The following is a 21,426-nucleotide window of genomic DNA, read 5'->3' on the forward strand; positions in this document are numbered from 1 at the left end:
GGTATTCCATGCAGAGACCCAGGGATGGATCACGATAAAAGAGGCAGCATTTCTAGTTACCAATGAACCTAGAATCCCCTATTTTTATTGCCTCCCCAAAATACATAAGGGTGTATCCCCGGTTCCAGGGAGACCTATTGTCTCTGGGTTCGGGTCCCTGTTGGAACCCCTCTCAAGGTTTGTGGATCATTTCCTGAAACCAATAGTACAGGGTACACCCTCTTTTCTAAGGGACACTACTGATGTCCTTAGGCTCATAGAGGGTACTCAGCACCAGGGGGAAGTTGATTTCCTCGTCAGCCTGGATGTTGAGGCCCTGTATACTAATATCCCACAAAGGGCAACCCTGGATGTTATTGAGGACGTACTAAGTGGGTTGGATTGGGTATCAGCCACCCCACGTCCCTTCATCCTTGAGTGCGCATCTCTAGCTTTGACAGAGAACTTTTTTGAATTTGAGGGGCAGCTATACCATTAGACACAGGGCCCTTCGATGGGGAGTACCTTCGCCCCAAGTGTGGCCTGTATCTACATGGCGGCCTTTGAAGAAAGAGCCATCCAGAGTGACACTAACCCATACAGAGCAAACATCTTACTCTGGAGGCGTTTCATCGATGATATTCTGGTACTCTGGAAAGGTGATCGAGCTCACTGTGAAGAGTTCTGCTCCTGGATCAATACTCTGAACCCCTATTTAAGGTTCACAAGCACTATCTCTAATCAACAAATTCCGTTCTTGGACCTTCTGATCCAATAAGACAATCACATGATGAGCACCACCCTGTACCGTAAACCCACTGACAGGAACAGCCTCTTGTATTTCCATAGTTACCACCCTAGAGCCCTCAAACAGAATCTACCGTTTGGACAGTTCCTCCGGATTAGAAGGAACTGCAGCTCCGTGACTGATTTTAAAAAGGAATCTAAGATCCTCACAAAAAATCTTCTCCAGAGGGGTTACCATAATCTGGATGTAAGTAGGTCATACAAGCGTGCCCGTAATAATAACCGGGAAGGGCTACTTGAACCTAGTGAGCATCATACGGATGATTCGATCACGTGCGTGAAAACCTTTACTCCCAATTCTCACCAACTGAAGAGAATCATTAAACAAGCATTTGCAATGCAATAGGTCTCGCATTTGTTGCAGTTGGAGCTACTGGCATTGTAAATGGCAGTGTTTTTTATCAATGTTTTTGTTTGCAGTGGAGTGATTATTTAAAAATTACACACTATACCATATTATAAGCTATTCTAGCAACTGTACAGTAAACCTATGGCTATTTTAACGTAAAGGAGTGTGAATGGATGAATAAAAATACAAAAAACAGGATCTAAAAATGTACGATGGAATGTATAGCAGGGGACAGGGACTACCGATCACAACAAATGTACTTGAAGCGATTGGGGCATCATATGCAATAAAAAAATCGGTAGTACGGGGTGTCAGCGACGCTTGTGAAAATGTTGTTCAGCTGGCGAAGTGGTCAGCTCTGTTTGCAGATGCAAAGTGGTGAAAGGTGAAGTATTCAGCTCTGTTTGCAGGCACAAAGGGATGAATGGTGAAGTGGTCACTCTCTTCAGCGGTGAACATGCTCTTTACTGTTGCTCATGGGCATCAAGAGACTCTGCCAGGTCTAAGGCATTCCAGAGACCTTATATGATGGCTGCAGTTTAACGGAGACGTGGTTTTCTGTGTAACAGACAAACGCCTGACCATGGTTCCAGCAGGGGCACGTGCCACCTAATCTAGAGACACTTCTCTCACAGGAGTTGTGCCAACTCACCTGCAGCCAAAGCTATGGGTCACGGGAAAATGAGATGGAGAGTAAGGGGGGTACAGGGAGAGAGAGAAAGGGGGCACAGGGAGAGAGAAATGGGGGCATGGAGAGAAATGGCGGACTGAGAGAGAACGGGGAAGAGAGGCTGGAAGGGTGAAAACGAAAGGGAGAGAGGGCACTAGTGAGGGGGGTACCGGAAGGGGAAGGAGGTGGACAGGTGATATACATTTTAAAAAGCAGGTCTTTGGCAGTAGGTGATGACTGCTGGCAAGGACCAACACCCGGAAAGGAGGTTTGACATCCGTGCCCCCACTATTATAATGTGAAACTATCACGCAACTACAATATCACAAAAAGGTGCTAGTTTCCCAAAGACACATGACCCGCCTGATGTACACACTACAAGATTCTTATAAGTCCCAGGAACATAAAGACAAATTCATCTGGCACATTGGAAAAAAGTTATACTTTTCAAATAGCCCTCCGTATTAAATTTGCTCCATTTCTACGCTTGGTTAACAGATAGAACTACTACCCAATCAATGGTATTCAATTGATTCACCTCAGAAGAATGAAGGCTGAGGCAAACTTGCCGGGAGTGTAACCACTGCCCCTTACAAGTGTACGTCTCACTGAGCCCTTCTGCCGGTATTGTGTTGGACAGCTGGTTACAATTCGATCAGTTGAGCCCCTTATGTGTAGCCTTTAAACAGAAACACAGCAAAGCCCGCTTTTGTATTCGCCAGATAACTAGGAAAACCAGCTATATAAGAGGCGCGAGCAGTAACCGGAGTCACAGAGGTAGAGAGACCAGCCTTGGCTCCGCTGGTTATGAATAACTTAATATCCACGTACCTACCAAACATGAATGTGTCCTTCTATAATGGATGTGGTATACATGTAAAGTGCTCCAATACCTACGGATTGAGTTTGCGCTAAATAAAAAAAACTAAAAAATAAATACAAACACCTAACAGATCTGTTCCAGGTCAGGCAGCGGAGTCATAGTTCGCCCGACCCTTGTGAAGACAGAGCAGCCGTCCCTGAAAATCAGCAGGGCAAGGGCGAGGATGTGGTCCGTCGGCTAAACTGCCGACTTTGGTGCTGGAAACCAGAGTTTGAGCCCCGAGGTCGCATCAACATCCTGTGATTCTGGGCAAATCACTTAATCTCCCCGTGCCTGAATGTGTAATGTAAATACGGTGCTCGTGTACAGCGCTCCAATAAACTTCGGGTCGAGTTCGAGCTATATATATATATGCAAAAAAAAACAAGTGCAAAGGCAAGTAACAGTACAAGGACATGCACTCATAACCACACCTACAGGCGACGCAACAGCACAGTGAACCCATCCGCCCAACACCGGACATTTTGCAACTTGCTTTTATATGGTGTACGCATAATTATACATTTGCCACACTTGCCTCATACCATCATCTCCTGCATATTTTTCCTTTTCTCGCATAATTTAGCCAACCCTGCCAGTTATACTATAATAAAGTAAACAAACTAAACAGTTCACAGAACTTACCCCAGTAAAACAAGCGTTTTCAAATAGGTCGTGTCTCCAATGAATGTCGCTGATTCGCCCTTCTTTGAAAATGTTCAGTGCTGCACGTTTAAATAGAGCGTTGGATGCACAAAAGATAGCACTAAGTAAACAAAGTAATTGCTAAAAATGTCCTAAAACATGCAGCTTTTATGTCTAATGAAGGCGTGGCGGTGGCGCCAGTAATACGCCTGCTCCCGATCACAACACAGAAAGTGAGAATTATCACAGCATGAGACCCCACAGTAATCATTAGCACAGCATGTCAACAGGCGCCCAGGCTGCTGGAGCACTCAACTATAATTAATGCGCAGCACGTCTTCCGGAGACGAGCACTCTACTGGAATTAACGCGCACAAGCTGTTCCACTGTGAAGCGCGTTCAAAGACCAGAACCGGCTCGTGCCCAGACCAGAATCGGCGCAGCACGTCTTCCGGAGACGAGCACTCAGCTGGAATTACCGCGCACAAGCTGTTCCACTGTGAAGCGCGTTCACAGACCAGAATCGGCTCGTGCCCAGACCAGAATCGGCTCGTGCCCAGGTCTGTCTCCCTTGGGAGTAAACACGGCAACAATAGTCTTGTTGGCGGCAGCCCTTTGCGCTTCAACGCCAGCGAGACCTAAAATCATTGGGGGATCTTACAGACAGTGGAGCTTACACTAACTACCCCATGTTTTGCCTTCAAACGCACCACTAATTTAAAGGAGAGCCTCACACATACTAGACCTAAACAATCTATGGGCACTAGACAATCTACACTGTGGCACCTTCCCCCTGGATTTGGGCCACTACCCATGTGGCTCATGTGTGGTGTGCCCTTTGACAAAGATCACTAAGAATATTACTTTTCCCAATGGTTTTACTTGGGAATGCAGGACACACACAAACTGCAATACCCCCAACTGTATCTATTTGATCTCATGTCCATGTGACCTCACCTATATAGGGATGACAACAAGACCAGTCAAAACAAGAATTATCGAGCACAGGAGTAACTTCCGGTGCAACAGAATAAACACTAAAATGACGACACACTTTATTGAGAAACGACACTCCCCGACTCTTTACAATGGGTGGTCCTTCAGTCTGCCAAGGACATCAGTAAGGATAAATTGTTCCAGTTGGAACAAAGGTGGGTGATGAGGCACACACTGGGAAGGGTTGAATGAGGAGATCCCATGAAGTAGTCTTCTAAATCTTTGAACTCCGGTCTGTGATTAATCCTCACCTTTACATTACAATATAGCCCACAGGTCGATCATACACCTGATCATCCAGAGCTGCACGCCGACCTAGTGGGGGTTACCTAAAGGAGTTGGAACCGAGTGCGTCTTTTGGGGGCTTTTTGTTAGTAGGGTACATGATTTTGACATACCTACCCGCTGTCGCTTCTTGCTAGAGCTGCTTTACTGCCTTGCAGTCCAAATTCGGCCCGCTACTATTGGTCCTGCCCCCTGTGTTGTGAGTTGACACGTTACGCTTCTAAGACGGAACTGTATCCGGAAGTGAGGTTCGCGCTCTAGTCTTCCCTTCGAGTATAGGAACAGCCACTCACCCTGATTGGTCCTTGGACTAGATTTGTAGTCCCCGTTTGCTCGATGCTGTCTCCCGAATCGGCTTGGACGAGGGGTAGGATTCTACGTGTCTCGTGTCAAGGAAACACGTGAGTGTTCTTTTAAACTCTGGATGCCCACTTGCTATCAGGTTAATAGCATAATAATGCATGGCGCAGATACGGTAGCTCCACCCCTGTCGTAGGTATAGCATTTTCAGTCAAAGGGCCCCTAACGGTGCGTTGAACACCACTAAATGGGTTCACGCAGTGTTTGTGATAATGTTAGACACGTTTCTTTGAAATGTCGGACAATGGCGCCCGCACTGACACTAGGGCCTATTGCCCTTTTGCTTCTTTTTCATTTCTCCGCCTTAAGTCTATACGCAATTCACATCATAGTTTACACTCTGTTCAGTGTCTTCCTCTGCTACTAACGGCCATGGAATCTTTCTGGTAAACTTCATGAACAATTGACTCTATTATTGATCCCTATTGACGGGGTTACCTGCCTTTAGCCCTTCTGACCGTGTTTAACGTCATTTCTTAAACCTATACCATGGGGCAGAACTAAATTCTTTGAGTACACATTACCTAACTGCTGACCTTCACTACCTCTCGGTTTGATCATGCTTTCGTAGAACCGTCTACAGTTGTTACTCTTGATCTTTCTTTGTAATACCAACGCTGTTGTCATACTTTCTATACCGTAACATAACACTGCACTATTCAGTGTTATAGTCCGGCCCTGATTCGCTGGAGCCTCTAATGCACCACTACGGGGTGAGTCGAATAATAAACCTTGTCAATTTATTGTACTTGACCACTGTGTGTTTTCAAACTTCTAACACAACATTGTGTAGTTTCGACTATGTATATTGTTTGAGTAATAGAATAACTTTTAATGTGTGTTTTCTGCAACGTTCTTTTTCACTCACCATCAAGTGCATGTGTAAATTTTCAAAAGCTCACCTTTTGATCACCACTGGACTTTATTGTACCACGAGTGCTGCATGACACCACTTTACGTGTTCGCAGTATATGAGGCCTACTACCCATAACCTTGTAGGAAATCTGTTTTTACTCGTGCCTGTTCTTTATCTTCTCTTCACAGGTGCATTGGATTTTTATCAACAAAGTAACCACTTATTAGGGTGCTGTAAAAGTGGTAAGTGCTACAGTAGCTGCCATCACTACCAGTAAGTGTGTGAACTTTAATTGTGGTCCTGATGAATTGCGGTTGATCTAACCGGTGCAAGAAACATGTTGACCATTGCAGCACAAACCTGACAACTTTACTTCAGGGACGCACACTTTTTTGTTTTAGTCAAGAGTGGGACCTGCTTTATTAAACTTTTGTTATTTTGGATCCCTACTACTTGTTTTAAACTTCACGAGTACACACTACACTTAGGGCCCTCACCCGCACTACACCAACCGGCATACAAGGAATAAATATCTCCATCAAAAGGCCCCGTTAAGGGCGCCGATCGGTGATTGCAGCTCCGCCACGATTTGGAGCAGACCTGATGATGAAGCATGACATCTAGCTGGCTGGATGTGTGAGGGTCTTTTTCCTGAAGGAGGAAATCCCTCCCGATTTCACTGATTAACATATTACTGTAGGCCTCTTTCTCTTCTCACCCTCTAGGAACAGCATACGTCTCTGTACTTGTACTAATACACAATGACATTAGCTACGCATAATCTATTGTGTGCAAACTGAATATTACAGATGGGGTAAACAACCCTCAGCAGTACATTATAATGATGTTACAATTCACGGAGAAGGCTGAGGTCCTTACTAAGGTCATGGAACTCCGAGGTGACTTGCAATATCTTTATAAAGTACAGCATAGGGTATTTTATTCCATATAACACACGGTCTCATAATCCCTCTTCCCATAAGCCACTTAAATCATTAGTGTCTTGCAGTATCTTCGGAAAGAGCTAGTATGGTTGCAGACATGAAGAATAGAAGTAGAACCTGTAGTGCAAATTGAATTGAACATACCAAAATGCAGTTGGTAATTTTTGAATGACTTCACAATTAGTATAATGTAAGTCAGATTTAAAAATTAATTACTATGGTCAGAATGTGTAGAAATATGCAATTTATTTTTCCCATGTAAAGGACTGCTGTGAGTCAAAATTGTGCTTGTATGCAAAAAATATAATAACCTGTCAAACAGTTCTATTTCTCTTCACCTGAAGAGTTTTCACAATGACATAGTTCAAAAATTGATCTCTTAATGGTAATTATTTTCCTTGTGATTCTATGTTCCATATCCCTAGTCACAATCTTAAAAACAAATCAATGTTCTGAAGAAAATCTTCTTAATCCGACTATTTCATCTCATACACAGAATACATTTAATTAGAACACCACAAGATTTAGGGTATTAGTGGCATGGCCCTGGTTTGGGTTTCATTTGTGCATGACTGAAAATCTAAATGCACACATTTTAAAAAAAAACCTGGAGCCCATGTCTCAATGCATGATTTGGTGCCTGAGTTGCCATTTGTGAAGCTGTCTGTCTTTCAATCAACCTCCTGCCGGTTGGGCACTTCTGATCCAGGTGAAGAAACCGAGTGCCAGGGTGAAAACAAGCAATGGCAAAGGCAATCACCCCAACAATGGTTGCCAGTCTTTTGGCTTTGTCAATGCTGGTTTTGACACATTTTTTACAAAACGTTATTATTGGAGGAGATGCTGGACCCTCATCAATATTAAAAAGAAAACATTGGCAAAAAGCAAAAATATGTTTTGGTATAAAAACACACAGTGCTGTAGCAACCCTTAACACTGAAGGGAACTACATTGTGTGTAGTTTGCTCTTTGTGAAAGAGCAGAATACAGTCACACACAGTGAAGTTAGTTAATGGCTCAAGTGGCATGACTGCAGTAGCAAATGGAAGAAAAATGAAAAATGTGACTGACACTGCAACAGACAAATGGATGAAGAAGGTCAGCTTAATGCCTCCATAAGTAAGTATTATATATATTCACTGAAAAAACCATGGTTTTCACACACGTTATAGTTAGGAATTAGCATTTAAAAAACCTTGCTAATTCAATGAAAAAACCATAGGTTTCACACACGTTATAGTTAGGAATTAGCATTTAAAAAACCTTAGAAATTCAATGAAAAAACCAAAGGTTTCACACACGTTATAGTTAGCTGGACATTTTACTCGTAAAAAACCATTGAAATTCCCCCGTTATAGTTAGTTAAGCTAACTATAACTCGCGCGCCCGCAATGCACTGCTGATGACGTCACATATTACATCACTCATGACATGGTCAGTGACATCACTCATGACATCACTGATGACATCTCAAATGACATCACTGATGACATCATCCTTGTGATAGAGTGGCAGACCTCCTCTCACCCTAATATAACCTTTGATACACACATTCATAAATAGAGACTAAACTTTTCAAAACAATGGACATACCAATACCAGTTACAACAACCTCTTCAGTAATTCTAAGATCCACATACACATCCACTCATTCACCAACAGTCCTATACAGTCACTCATACATGTACTCACTCATCATATGTACTCATACACCTATACATCCTGTTACACAATGCCACTCATCCGTAGAGTTACTCACACACATAGTCACTCATGCTAATAAAGAATCAAACATCCATTTACTTGCATATACAGTTATACACACACCACCACACTTACTTCTACAAAAACTTACACATACTTAGTCTTTTAAACAATCACTTATAGAAACACATACTTATTCATACAGGAACTCTTTCAATCTCTCACTCTCACATATACTCACTTATATACACCAATAGTCACATATACTAGTTAAAAACATATGTAGTTACTCATAAAGACACTGTAGAGACAGTCATTCACTCACTAACACACCCATACACACACTCATCCACCCATGCAGTCCTGCACACATACTATCTTCAACACATACAAACAGTGAGTCACTCATTCATGCACCTATGCACTACGTAATACCCCCCATCGAACCATACAGACATCAGACACTTATACTGATACTCAAAAAACCAACTAATAACCTATATAGACACTCAAGTAGCTACTCACCAACCCATGCAGCCACTTATACACAAAGTGAGAGACTGATACAGATATTTACATATTTAAACATTACTCACTAAGCCATGTATTCACTAAGATACACTTAATCAGTCAGTTACACAATCAATTTTTCAAAAACAAATCATCCATTTAGACACTTATATACCCATTTATTCTTCCATCGACCTTGAGATATACATATATAAAACATATTTAATTTTCAGAAAAACACACATTCACGGGATGATGTCATCAGTGATGTCATCAGTGATGTCATTTGAGATGTCATCAGTGATGTCATGAGTGATGTCACAGACCATGTCATGAGTGATGTAATATGTGACGTCATCAGCAGTGCATTGCGGGCGCGCGAGTTATAGTTAGCTTAACTAACTATAACGGGGGAATTTCAATGGTTTTTTACGAGTAAAATGTCCAGCTAACTATAACGTGTGTGAAACCTTTGGTTTTTTCATTGAATTTCTAAGGTTTTTTAAATGCTAATTCCTAACTATAACGTGTGTGAAACCTATGGTTTTTTCATTGAATTAGCAAGGTTTTTTAAATGCAAATTTTTTTTTTTTCTTCTATTTTTTTAAACATATTTTTAATTTAATGTTCTAACCTTTTATAAAGACTATGGTTACATTTTTAAAATTCTTTAATATGTTTTTTTAAATATATTTCATAAAATAAACATGTTATAATTTTTTGCAGTACATTTTTTCCTTTTTTTTTAGTACGCGTACCGTAAGCTTACGGTAAGCGTACGGTTTACGCAACGCCCGTAATTTATCTACGCTGTTTGCGTATAGTTACGCAATTTGCGTAGCCGCGCGGACTCCGCGTGGGACGCGTACGCGTGTACGCTACACGCGCACGTTACGCGGAAGTGTCGGGTAGTGACTGTTATGCGCATGCGCGCAAGCGCGTGTCTTTTTTACGCGCATGCGCACTTTTGCCGTAAGCGTACCGTAAGCGTACGGTAGGTCATGTGATCATGAAACACAACTTTTGATTGGTTGAAACTACTTTCAGTTCTAGAACTCTCCTACACCACACCCATTCCCCTCATTTCTGCTTGTGATCCCTTAGGAGAAGGAGCTGGGTTGTCTTTGTGATACGATGGCAGAACAGCAGAGCTCTTCTGAGAGTGAGGCTAGCACTGGCAGCACTACCTTGAGGCAGAGAGCGAGGAAACAAAAGACCTCTTATGTATGGGATTATTTTACTTTTCCTGAAGGCCAGCTAAAGGTAAATGCACCCTTAGTGACTTGCAAGCTGTGTCAGCGTGTACTTTCAAGAGGTAATCCTGACAGGAAGTATTCCTTTGGGAATCATACCATGATGAGGCACCTCAAGGATGTACACAAAAGGACACATGCTCGACTTTTTGGAGGTAACCCTTCAGAAAGTCAACCAAGCACATCCACAGCAGCTCAGCCTGGACCATCATCTGCAGGGCTGACTCCTTCTTCTGCAGGTCAGGTGAGCCCTTCATCTGTGGGGGGAGCATCTCCTTTTGCTGGCCCTCTGGAAATTAACCCTCGATTTCTGAGGGTTGATATTCGATGTGCCTCTTGTCATGATCTAATTTGTCATAGGGAGACCAGTGTTTCCCTATTGAACCTCAAAATAGATCAGCACACTTGTCACAGAGACTAATTTTCCCATTCTTTCTTTCCTCTCTCCCTGCATGAACACAATGGCTCTTTTAAGAGCCAACCTTATCTTTCATCTTTTTTTTATAGATGTTTTTAAAAACTTTTTTGTTTTTTTTTTACCGTACGCGTACGGTGCGCGTAATTTTTTTTTTAAAAAACACTAAAAATCAATAATCACATTACAAGGACTTTGAAACACTACAATTATTATTATTGACTTACCATACCCACTCAAAAAAATATTTATTCATTTGTTTTTTTTTAAAAAAATTGCTTTAAAAATGGTTCTAGTTTTCGAAAATTTTCTATATCAATCTGAAAAAAAAGAAAAAAGTATTAATATTTTTTAAACATTTTAAAATACAGTACACGTATTTACATATTTACCAAAAAATATTTTTGCCTTATTTTTGCTGTTTTCAGAATATATTGCATTTCACTTTAAATTGTGAAAGCAATTGCATTCATCATTTAACAGCGGGCAAAAAAAAAAATAACAATCTCAAAGATTGTATTAAAAAAGCCCAGAATCTCTTCTCACTTAAACTTAACATTACAGAAATGCATAATATTCTAAAAAAATATCATCAAAAAAGAATACTTATTTCTTTAAAATACCGTCTGATATTTTTGTTTCAGAAGTATAATCACAATATTATATCTCAAATAACTCCACAATACATCTGATTCCATTTCCTTTAGGCCAAATAGTAATTTTAAAATTTTTTGGGGATTAAATTTCCAATGGTAATCCAATAAAATTCTAAAGTTTAATTTGTCCAGATCTCACCGATTCTCTGTAACATTTTGGTTCCCGAAATTTTTTTAAATAATTTATTAAGTCCACAATAGAATTGGTTACTTTTCCGCATGGCCAAATAGTAATTTTTTAAATCTTTTTTGAAAAAATGTCCAATGGCACTCCAATAACATTCCAAAATTTAAATTGTGCAGATGTTACCGATTTTCTCTAAATTATTGGTTTTTGAAAGTTTCATTAAAAATTAAAAAAGTCCACATTACAATTGGTTATCTTTCCATTAGGCCAAATGATAATTTAAAAAATCTTTTTTTTAGAAAATTCCAATGGTAATCCAGTAAAATGTTAAAATTATTTTGTCCAGATCTTACCAAGTCTCTCTAAAATTTAGGTTTCAGGAAGATTAGATAGGAATTTGCTAAATCAAAAGGCAAACGTTGTTTGAAAATCAATTGGGAATCATTACACAGTGTCCAGCCTTTTTCACATTTAAGATAAACTGTGTAATGTCCAGAAGTAACAGTAGGTCCATCATGGAAAATTATTGCAACAGTTACAAAAGTTTTTCCTGAAATTGATAATTGCTGTCCTGTAAACTTATTTATTAAAGTATCCAATTTTGAACCATCAGCTCTACATCGTTGCATCATTAAAATTACATACTGTCCGTATTCCTTTAAAATTAATGTTGAAAACATGTCAGATTTACACTCACCGCATTTCATGCTATGATTAGCATCTTTAACTAATTTTGCAAAAGTGACTGTTTTACTCTCTGGCAATGTCAAATAAATAAACCTTTCATTATCAACATTAGAGCCACATATATTATAACAGTTTTCACAACTATGTTCCCATTTATAAGAGAGACCAAATAAAATATCAATTGCAACTTCTTCTTCTTCCAGTACTTGAAGAAAATACATCAAAAATTCGTGTGCATCTTGCTGTTCATTTTGAGAAAACTGTGTTCGTCCTGAACATATATCTAAAAGTTTTCTAATTTCAGTAGCACTTTCTATTTGAGTTTTATCTTTACTCAGCTTTTGAAAAAGGAGACTCAGCTCAGAACAGAATCTTTTTCCCTGATTTACTATTATCTGCTCTTGCAAACTTTCCAGATAAAATGCAACATTCAGCACTACATTTGCGTAGCAGTTGACACCAGAGCTATTTTCAAAATGACATCCTACAACCTGTTCTTCATTTTCCTTTTTCTTTTTGCTTGCAATTACATCACTCCTCTTTTTTTTCCTCTTCTCTACATCTTCATTACAGATATTCTCATTTTTTCTTTTACGAGAAACTACACGTTTCTCCAACACAGGATACTGACCTAAATGAGGAGCATAGCTTCTTCTTAATCTATTATACTCCTTTACACAGTTTGTATCAGCACTAACTTTTGAATCATCAAAGTCTATCATGAATAAACCTGATAATGTTTTCACTCGTGACAAAGCAACATATGCCATACCTTCTTTGAACACAGTTGAACCAATGTTCACAAATGCACAATCTACAGTCAATCCTTGAGACTTGTGAATAGTTACAGCATATGCTAGAGAAAAGGGAAACTGCTTCCTACGTACATATAAGTCTTTCACAAGCATGAAACGAACTGTACAACGACAAATATCTTTAACTTCTTCTATCTGATCAAATTTTATTTTTAAACATTCAATTCCATCTTTTTTCTGATAATTAATAAAATCCACAACTCTTCCCATAGCTCCATTAACTAAACCTTTTTCAACATCCAAATTTCTTCTTAAAAATACTCTACAGTTCATGCAAACATATAGATTTTTTTCTAATCCAGCTGTTTTGGAGATGTTCTTCTCTAGTGAATCCAATTTATTTTTCAGTTTGCCTGTTACTGTGACAGTAATTCTTCCATCCTCAATTTTGTCCACTGCTTCCAATTTCCTGATCTCTTCCTTTTCCAATTTCAAAAGCTCCTCATTAAATATTGAGCATTCACGTAGAGTTGGCATTAAGCAGATGACACTTTTGTTTTCTGCAATGTTCTTGTATATTTTCTCTGTAACTATTTCTTCCTTTGGAAATAAATTATGTAGCAGCCGACTCTGTAATGCTTTTTTGCCAACTTCTGTGAGTAGTCCAATTCTGATATCTTTCAGAATACTTCCATATTCTTCATCGCTTGCTTGCCTCATATTAGTAGTAAGTTCCTTGTACTCAAAGAAGGACCAAATATTTGTATTTCCGATGCTTCCCAATGACTTCTTCGTGTCTTCATGTGTGACAGTATTAAACACTGGTTGTCCTTTAACTGGAGTAAGTTGCAAAAGATCTCCAAAAACTATGACGTGTTTTCCACCAAATAACATGTCATAGTCTGTCTTCAAAATTTGCTGCATTCTTAAATGCACAAAGGCAAGCATTAAGTTTGATACCATGCTCACCTCATCAATAATGAGAACTTGCATCTTCTTCAATACTCTTGAAACTTCCAAGGATGCTTCTCCAGTTAGCTTGTTGTATTGTATTTTGTTCTCATGCTCCACTGGTAACATTAGCAAACGATGTAAAGTGATTCCTTTTATGTTATATGCTGCTAACCCAGTTGGAGCAGTAACCACACAAGACAAAGTAGAATCTGTTTTTTGCTGTAGGTAGCTTCTGATGACTTTTATAAGGAAACTTTTTCCAGTTCCAGCTTGTCCGCTTACATACATCCTGATTGGATGAAATGATGTGCATGAGCACTCTTTTTTTTCATGTAGAAATCCGTGATCAATTTTGTTTCTGATCTCTTCATAAATTTGTTGCTGCTCTTGATTCAGTTGTCTTTCCAAATTTTCTAAGTCTATAAATTCTTCTTGAGCTTGATTCATAGCCGTTTCCACTTCATTCATGGCTATTGATGCTTCATTTTCAACGATTGGTTGTCCTAGGGGATCTTGACTGAGTGTTCCTGAACTTTGGCTGTCCTGAGAACTGTCTCTAGCTATTTCTGCTGCAATTGTAGTTTCCTGTTCAATTTCTTCATTTAACATTTGCAGATAACTTGAGAATGTACTGCATTGTATGCTGTCTTTGCAAGCATTAAAAGAATCTTCATAGCTTTGAAATTCTCCCAGTAGTTCATCCTCTGTACGTCATGGTTTAAACAACTGTAAAAGAGCCAAGTAGTAAAATTCCTTCTTGTCAGTAGTGTCGCAACTCAGCTTCCTGTGATTTATCAAACTTCCTTTTGTTTGCTTCACCAAACATCCTTCCTCACCAACGACTTTATATTTTCCATTGTTGATGTCTTCTGCGGCTTTCCGTGAATAAATGTAGTTCTGCAGCACTTCATAGAGACACATGTTCTCCAGATGTTGACTTCTCTTGGGATAATATGTGTCCAACATGTTTGATTTCAAAATATCTGTACTTTCTGGGTCATTCTCGGCCAAATATTCAATTTCTCCAACAGATTTCAGTACCCGATTTCTCATTGCTGCAAGGCCTAAACTTGCCCAAATTATTCTTCTTGATTTCGAGTAGAGACTTGCAGAAGATAACCTATCTGAACATTCGTAGGATCCAATTTCTCGATGCGATAACATCTTCAAACTGAAACTGTACAGCTTCTTACTGACAGTCTTCTCGTGAGAAATCTCTTCCCACATTTCCTTCAATTCTGTTTTTTCTGATTTCGTAATGTAAGACGTTACATATCGAGCAACAGCAATGGAATTGTCAGCTACATACTGTATATCCATGTTAGCGTTCCACATGGATAAAATGACTGGGTTGTAGTCATTTTTTTTTTTGATTCTTCTTTTCTTTTTAGGTTGTAGGTATTCTTAGGTGATTTTCTTGTGATAGTATGTCTCACAGCTGACATAAAACTGTTGACTCTTCCATTTGAAAGAACAGGTCTAGGAAATCCAAATCGACATTTAGTGTAGTATTTATCTTTGCTCTTGTATTTCCGTCGACAGTATTTTCCACACCGATTACTTTGGAAACGTAAAACTTGCTCCTTTAACTTTTTCTCTTCTGTGCTTTTTGGTATAGCACATGTTGCATATTCTTCAATGAAAGATAACACTGCTTCATCAGTATCTGTTCCAAACTTTGGGGCATCCTTGATCCACAACAGCATATGAATATGAGGAGCCACTCACCGCTATTTGGTTTCCTTTGATCTGCTGCTACTCCCTGAGCTGCTGTGCCTGAGCTGACGCTGTTGCTGTGTGTTGTTCCGCGGCGCGCCTCCCCTTGACTCGCTGGTGTGAGCGTGAGCTGCAATCCGCACGCTCTGCCTGTCGCTCCCAGCTGGAGTCAGAAGGGTTGAGGCTGGGCGAAGAATTTCAGCGCGCCTAACCTGGGGGACTGCGAGGACCAGAATCCCAAGCTGGGACCAGCTGGTTCCTCTTCCCCCAGGCGACACGCCCACGGACACGCCCACTGACGAGGCAGGATAAAGATTCGTGACACCCGCTTCGCGGGCGCCACTCACCGCTATTTGGTTTCCTTTGATCTGCTGCTACTCCCTGAGCTGCTGTGCCTGAGCTGACGCTTTTGCTGTGTGTTGTTCCGCGGCGCGCCTCCCCTTGACTCGCTGGTGTGAGCGTGAGCTGCAATCCGCACGCTCTGCCTGTCGCTCCCAGCTGGAGTCAGAAGGGTTGAGGCTGGGCGAAGAATTTCAGCGCGCCTAACCTGGGGGACTGCGAGGACCAGAATCCCAAGCTGGGACCAGCTGGTTCCTCTTCCCCCAGGCGACACGCCCACGGACACGCCCACTGACGAGGCAGGATAAAGATTCGTGACACCCGCTTCGCGGGCGCCACTCACCGCTATTTGGTTTCCTTTGATCTGCTGCTACTCCCTGAGCTGCTGTGCCTGAGCTGACGCTGTTGCTGTGTGTTGTTCCGCGGCGCGCCTCCCCTTGACTCGCTGGTGTGAGCGTGAGCTGCAATCCGCACGCTCTGCCTGTCGCTCCCAGCTGGAGTCAGAAGGGTTGAGGCTGGGCGAAGAATTTCAGCGCGCCTAACCTGGGGGACTGCGAGGACCAGAATCCCAAGCTGGGACCAGCTGGTTCCTCTTCCCCCAGGCGACACGCCCACGGACACGCCCACTGACGAGACGTACAAATCCCGATCAGCCTCCCGCTACGCGGGACGCGCGCGGGACCAAGCGCGGAACGAAGCCCGGACAAAGGGCGGGCCGTCTGTGGCCGTCCGGGGACGACCGAGGACGGGACGGGCCATCCCACTAATGTTGCGTACACGAGGACAGTACTCAACCTAATTTCTGATTCGACGCTAAAAAAGCGCCCTACTAGCTACTGATCATCTGAGATCGTGAGTCAAAGGTAAAATTATCATTAATATACAAATCCTGCTGCCATTACCATAAGCGAGAAGGTAAATTTCCGACTCTAAGTATGAGGGCTCTAAAAAAACTACGCTCACGGACAATCTACATGAGACGTATGGGGACAGATGCAGCGGTAAGAAAATCTGTTGACAAATCAATAAAACCTGGTCAAATATCAAGTACCCCAGCTATAAGTCAATACTTTTCTACCCTCTCTAAGAAAAAGTATCTATCTCCATATTCTACTGATGACCAAAAAAAGCTGGTTTCTTCAATAAATAAGGTTGATCACGATTCGTTACATTTCTCAGATCAGAATCAAGGTCAAATAACAACTGAAAGTAATTTGGCAAATTTCTCTCTTTCGGAAGAATGTCAAAAATCACTCCCTGATACGTCCCAAATAACATCTATAACACCTATAAAAAATCAGGGCAATGACTTATTCTTCGATGCATCTGTAAACCATAACACGAAATCCAAAGAAGAAAAATCTGAAATATCACTAAGTCAAAAACTCCCATTAACCAGTTCACCAGAAAAATCGCCCAACCTTTATTCTAATCTGGCCAGCTTATCAGACCATAATTTTATAAATCCAAATTTTGAAAACACAGTCTCTCCTCTGTCAAAAGCACTTTTTTCATTGCAAGAAATTTTGGAATCAGTACTAACTCATCTTGGTCAAATTTTGGCTAACTCGGATGATACTTTAGATGTACAAATAGGAATACTTAAATACCTGGTTGAAGGAAAAAAGAAAAAAGATCTAACTAAAGTTTCACCAAAACAACCCGGAGTAGTCAAATCACAACAAATAGATGATTTTCACAAAAAAGGAAGTGCAACCCCAAAACAACAGGAAGCAAGCACGCAAACGAACGACATACTATTAATTAACACCAAAACTAAGGGACAAAGAAATAAGGAAAAACCTCTTTCTACATATTCACTCAAAAAACTGTTCAAAGAAGAATCAGAAACCATCACCGAAAATAAAACTAAACATTACCCTATCTTTTCGAACAAAGTATCCGATAATAATTGTGATCAGATAATCGGGGAAAATAAAGCAGAAATATCAGGAGTTACTGCTGAACAGGATGTCAGTCAAGGAGGACATGCAGAAAAAAGTAACACTAGGGAAAAAGTAAGGGGGAAGAAGAAGAGAAAACCCTTGAGGAGAATACAGAGAAAAAAGGGAATAAGCTTAAATTCCAAAAAATCACTCCCGTAAACTTGGTGAACTCTCCAGAAATTCAAAAAATACCATCAGGAAAAACCTTAAACCCAAATGTAGACGTATTTTGTCCTTCGATAGAAAATAGATCAACAACGCAAAATATCACGGATATAAAAGAACTGCATGATAATAAATCTCAATCATGGGAAGTAAGTCCATCTAAACACATAATTATCGAAGAGTTATTCCCCTCAGATAAGGAGCCGTTCAATCGTGGTAGAATAATCAATCTCTTACAAGAAATACCATCCCTGAACACTCTGACAAGTAAAGAAATTGACCTAGTACTCTTTCCAACAAAAGAAAATAACAAACTAGTACAGGTATCCTTTTATTCCCCAGTTTTGCCTGGAATAATAATCAGAGAGAAGGAAATTCTTCACAAAAATGGTTATGATGTAACTTGGGTGGAAGATCTTAGAATCAACAACCTAAACAAAGGCACATTAGGACAAACTAATAGAAGAAAAGAAAACAATAGCTTTAATTGGGGAGACCCACCATCAAATATCATGAGGAAAGATTCACTTAAAGTACAAGTAATTCAGGGTGAGAGGTCAGTATGGTCCCGGAATTCTAGCTTAAGTATCAATGAGAACTCAATAAAATCGTGGGCATGGTTATCAGAAACCTTAAACAGCAAAAAAACGGCGAATCCACAACAACATCAAGTTTAGCAAAGGTCTGACGTTATTGTCCTGGAACCTGGCAGGGAAAAATGAATTAAAAATGAAACATGCTATCAAAAACTCCCCGGATATCATTGCCCTCCAGGAAACATGGTTAATTAATACCTTTACTCAAAAAGGATACTATGTATATGAAACATTGGCAAAAAGATCTAGAAGGGGACATGCTAAGGGTGGTCTGGCAATATTATTAAAAGAAGATCACTCTTGGTCACAGGAAATAATCGATACAAACTCAGACAATTTACAATGTTTAAAAGTATCCCTTAGAACTCAAGCGTCAGCCAAACTTGAAAAAATATTACTATTTAATATCTACGCACCTCCCAGTAATAATAATGATTTGCTGTTTGATCGCCTAATGGAGATTATCACCCATATCATTGAAGATCAACCTCAATCTCAATATCTTATAATGGGTGATTTGAACGCTAAAATTTCAAACTGTGAGATAAAGAAATGGGCTCGTCTTTTCAAAGAGGAATCTTTGGAAACATCACTTCCTGAATTCCCAAAAGGATCTAAATCAGATAAGAGAGGACGCGTACTACTATCTTTTCTCTTCAGCATCAATGGGACTATATTAAACGGTAACATCAACGGTGACATACCAGCAGCATACACACGGCAAGGAAATGGATCTCCTTCTACCCTGGATTACTTTATATGCGGGATTGAAGCAAAAGAACAAATGACTCAACTCTCAATAATATTCAGGGCAGAAAGTGATCATGCTCTTCTATACCTTTCAACCCATTGGATTGCACAGTCCTCTTCTTATAATCAGCCAATATTTCCTAAAACAAAAACAGAAGTAAACATAACAAGGCGTCGCATTTATTGGGGGACAGAAAATCTGGACTATCTGAGGTTGTTAATTTCCGAAACCAAGATATTGACCAACATATATTCCGATGACCCTATAAAGAATTTCGAACAATTAACGAATAATCTCAAACAAGCTTTACAAACTAAGTTAGAACATAGCAGATCAGTAAAAAGTAAATGGAGAAATAAGAATAAAAACTGGAACCAACCAGTCGTAAAACAACTCAATAAGCTGATACGTGCACAGTATCTGAACTTCTCGTCAGCAAACAAAAAGGAAATCAATAGATTAAAGAATCAAATACGACGAGAAAAAACTAAACAGAAAAAAATGAAACAGGACTTCAATTGGACTGAAATCCAACAAGCAGCTAAACAAAACAACCAGCGCAAATATTGGTCACTGATTGCAATAATGACGGGATCAAAAAAAAAGCTGGAGGCAACTCCTGTTTCAGAGGAAAACTGGGATATCTACCTCCGTGAGCTATATAAAGAGAATACATCTATTAATAATGAAAAGGCGGGTGAACAAATTGCGGAAACTAAAGATATTAAGATCAACAATACATCGGCAATATCAGTCTCTATGAATATCAGGAAGGCAAGGAGCACGGGTGCATCTGGCCCCGATCAGATACCTATCAAGGTCTACCAAACTGAACATAAAGAGTGGGGACTGGTGCTCTCGCCGCTATTTAACTATATATTCGATAGTGGTCAAATGCCAAACTCCTGGAAAGGAAGTATCATAATCCCGATTTATAAAAAAGGAAAAAGAAACATACCGGGAAATTATAGGCAAATTGCCCTCATGGATGCAGCCGGTAAGATTTTTGCAGCAGAAATCCTGGATAGGCTGAAAAATTGGGCCTTTTCATCGGGTCTAATCCCTAAGTTTCAGTCCGGATTTCGCTCAAACCACTCAGTCACTGATAATGTAGCAATCTTCCAAACTATTTTAGATAAGTACGCAACAGGGAAAAAACAAACTATTTACGCAGCGTTCATTGATTACTCGACAGCTTTCGATCGAGTGGACAGACCGACCCTGTGGTCAAAGCTAAGAAGAATGGGCATTCCGGAGCAGCTATTGCAGTTGATAGTAAACCTACACAGTGACACCTGGTGCCGTGTCCAAATGGGGAGTGACAAGGGCCTATCGAAGATAATACGAACTTCAAATGGCCTGAAACAAGGGTGCCTCTTGGCTCCAATTTTATTCTCACTGTATTTAAGTGACTTACCTTCCCAACTGCAGCAAGGGATATGCATCCCTCCTAAGATTGCCACTGAATATATTCATTCCCTGCTGTACGCAGACGATATAGTCATGTTTGATCAAACACCATTCGGACTACAAAATCTTTTAGATATTCTATTCAAGTACTCTATAAAAAAAATTTTAATCCCAAATACAAACAAAACTAAAGTGGTTGCTTTTTCAAACCAGAAGAAAAAGGTAAGGTACGAATGGAAGTTGGGTGGTGAGAAGTTAGAACAAGTAACGGAGTATACATATCTGGGCAGAATTTTCTCACAAAATATGAGTAACATCAACCAAATTAATCATCTGAAAAGGAAAAGTGACCTACATGCCGGGGCTTTGTCCCGCTTATACTTAGCTACTGGACAAAGGCATTTCTCTGCACTAATTCAAGTCTATCGAGCCAAAATCACACCGGTCTTGTCTTACGCCTCGGAATATATTCCTTTTAAACAATGGACATATATGGACTCAGTTGAAGGTAAAATATTGAAAAAACTACTGAGGATTTCTACACCTACCCCGGTACAAGCTTTGAGACTTGAATGTAACATCACGAGTGCATATGCGGTAGCCACTGCTAGTATTATAAGGTGGGCCTATAACCTTCTTCACTCAAAAGAAGGTACTCTAAGAAATTTACTAAAAATAGAGACATTTGA

The sequence above is a fragment of the Triturus cristatus genome, chromosome 10 (genome assembly GCF_964204655.1).
Source record: "Triturus cristatus chromosome 10, aTriCri1.1, whole genome shotgun sequence".
Lineage (NCBI taxonomy): Eukaryota > Metazoa > Chordata > Amphibia > Caudata > Salamandridae > Triturus > Triturus cristatus.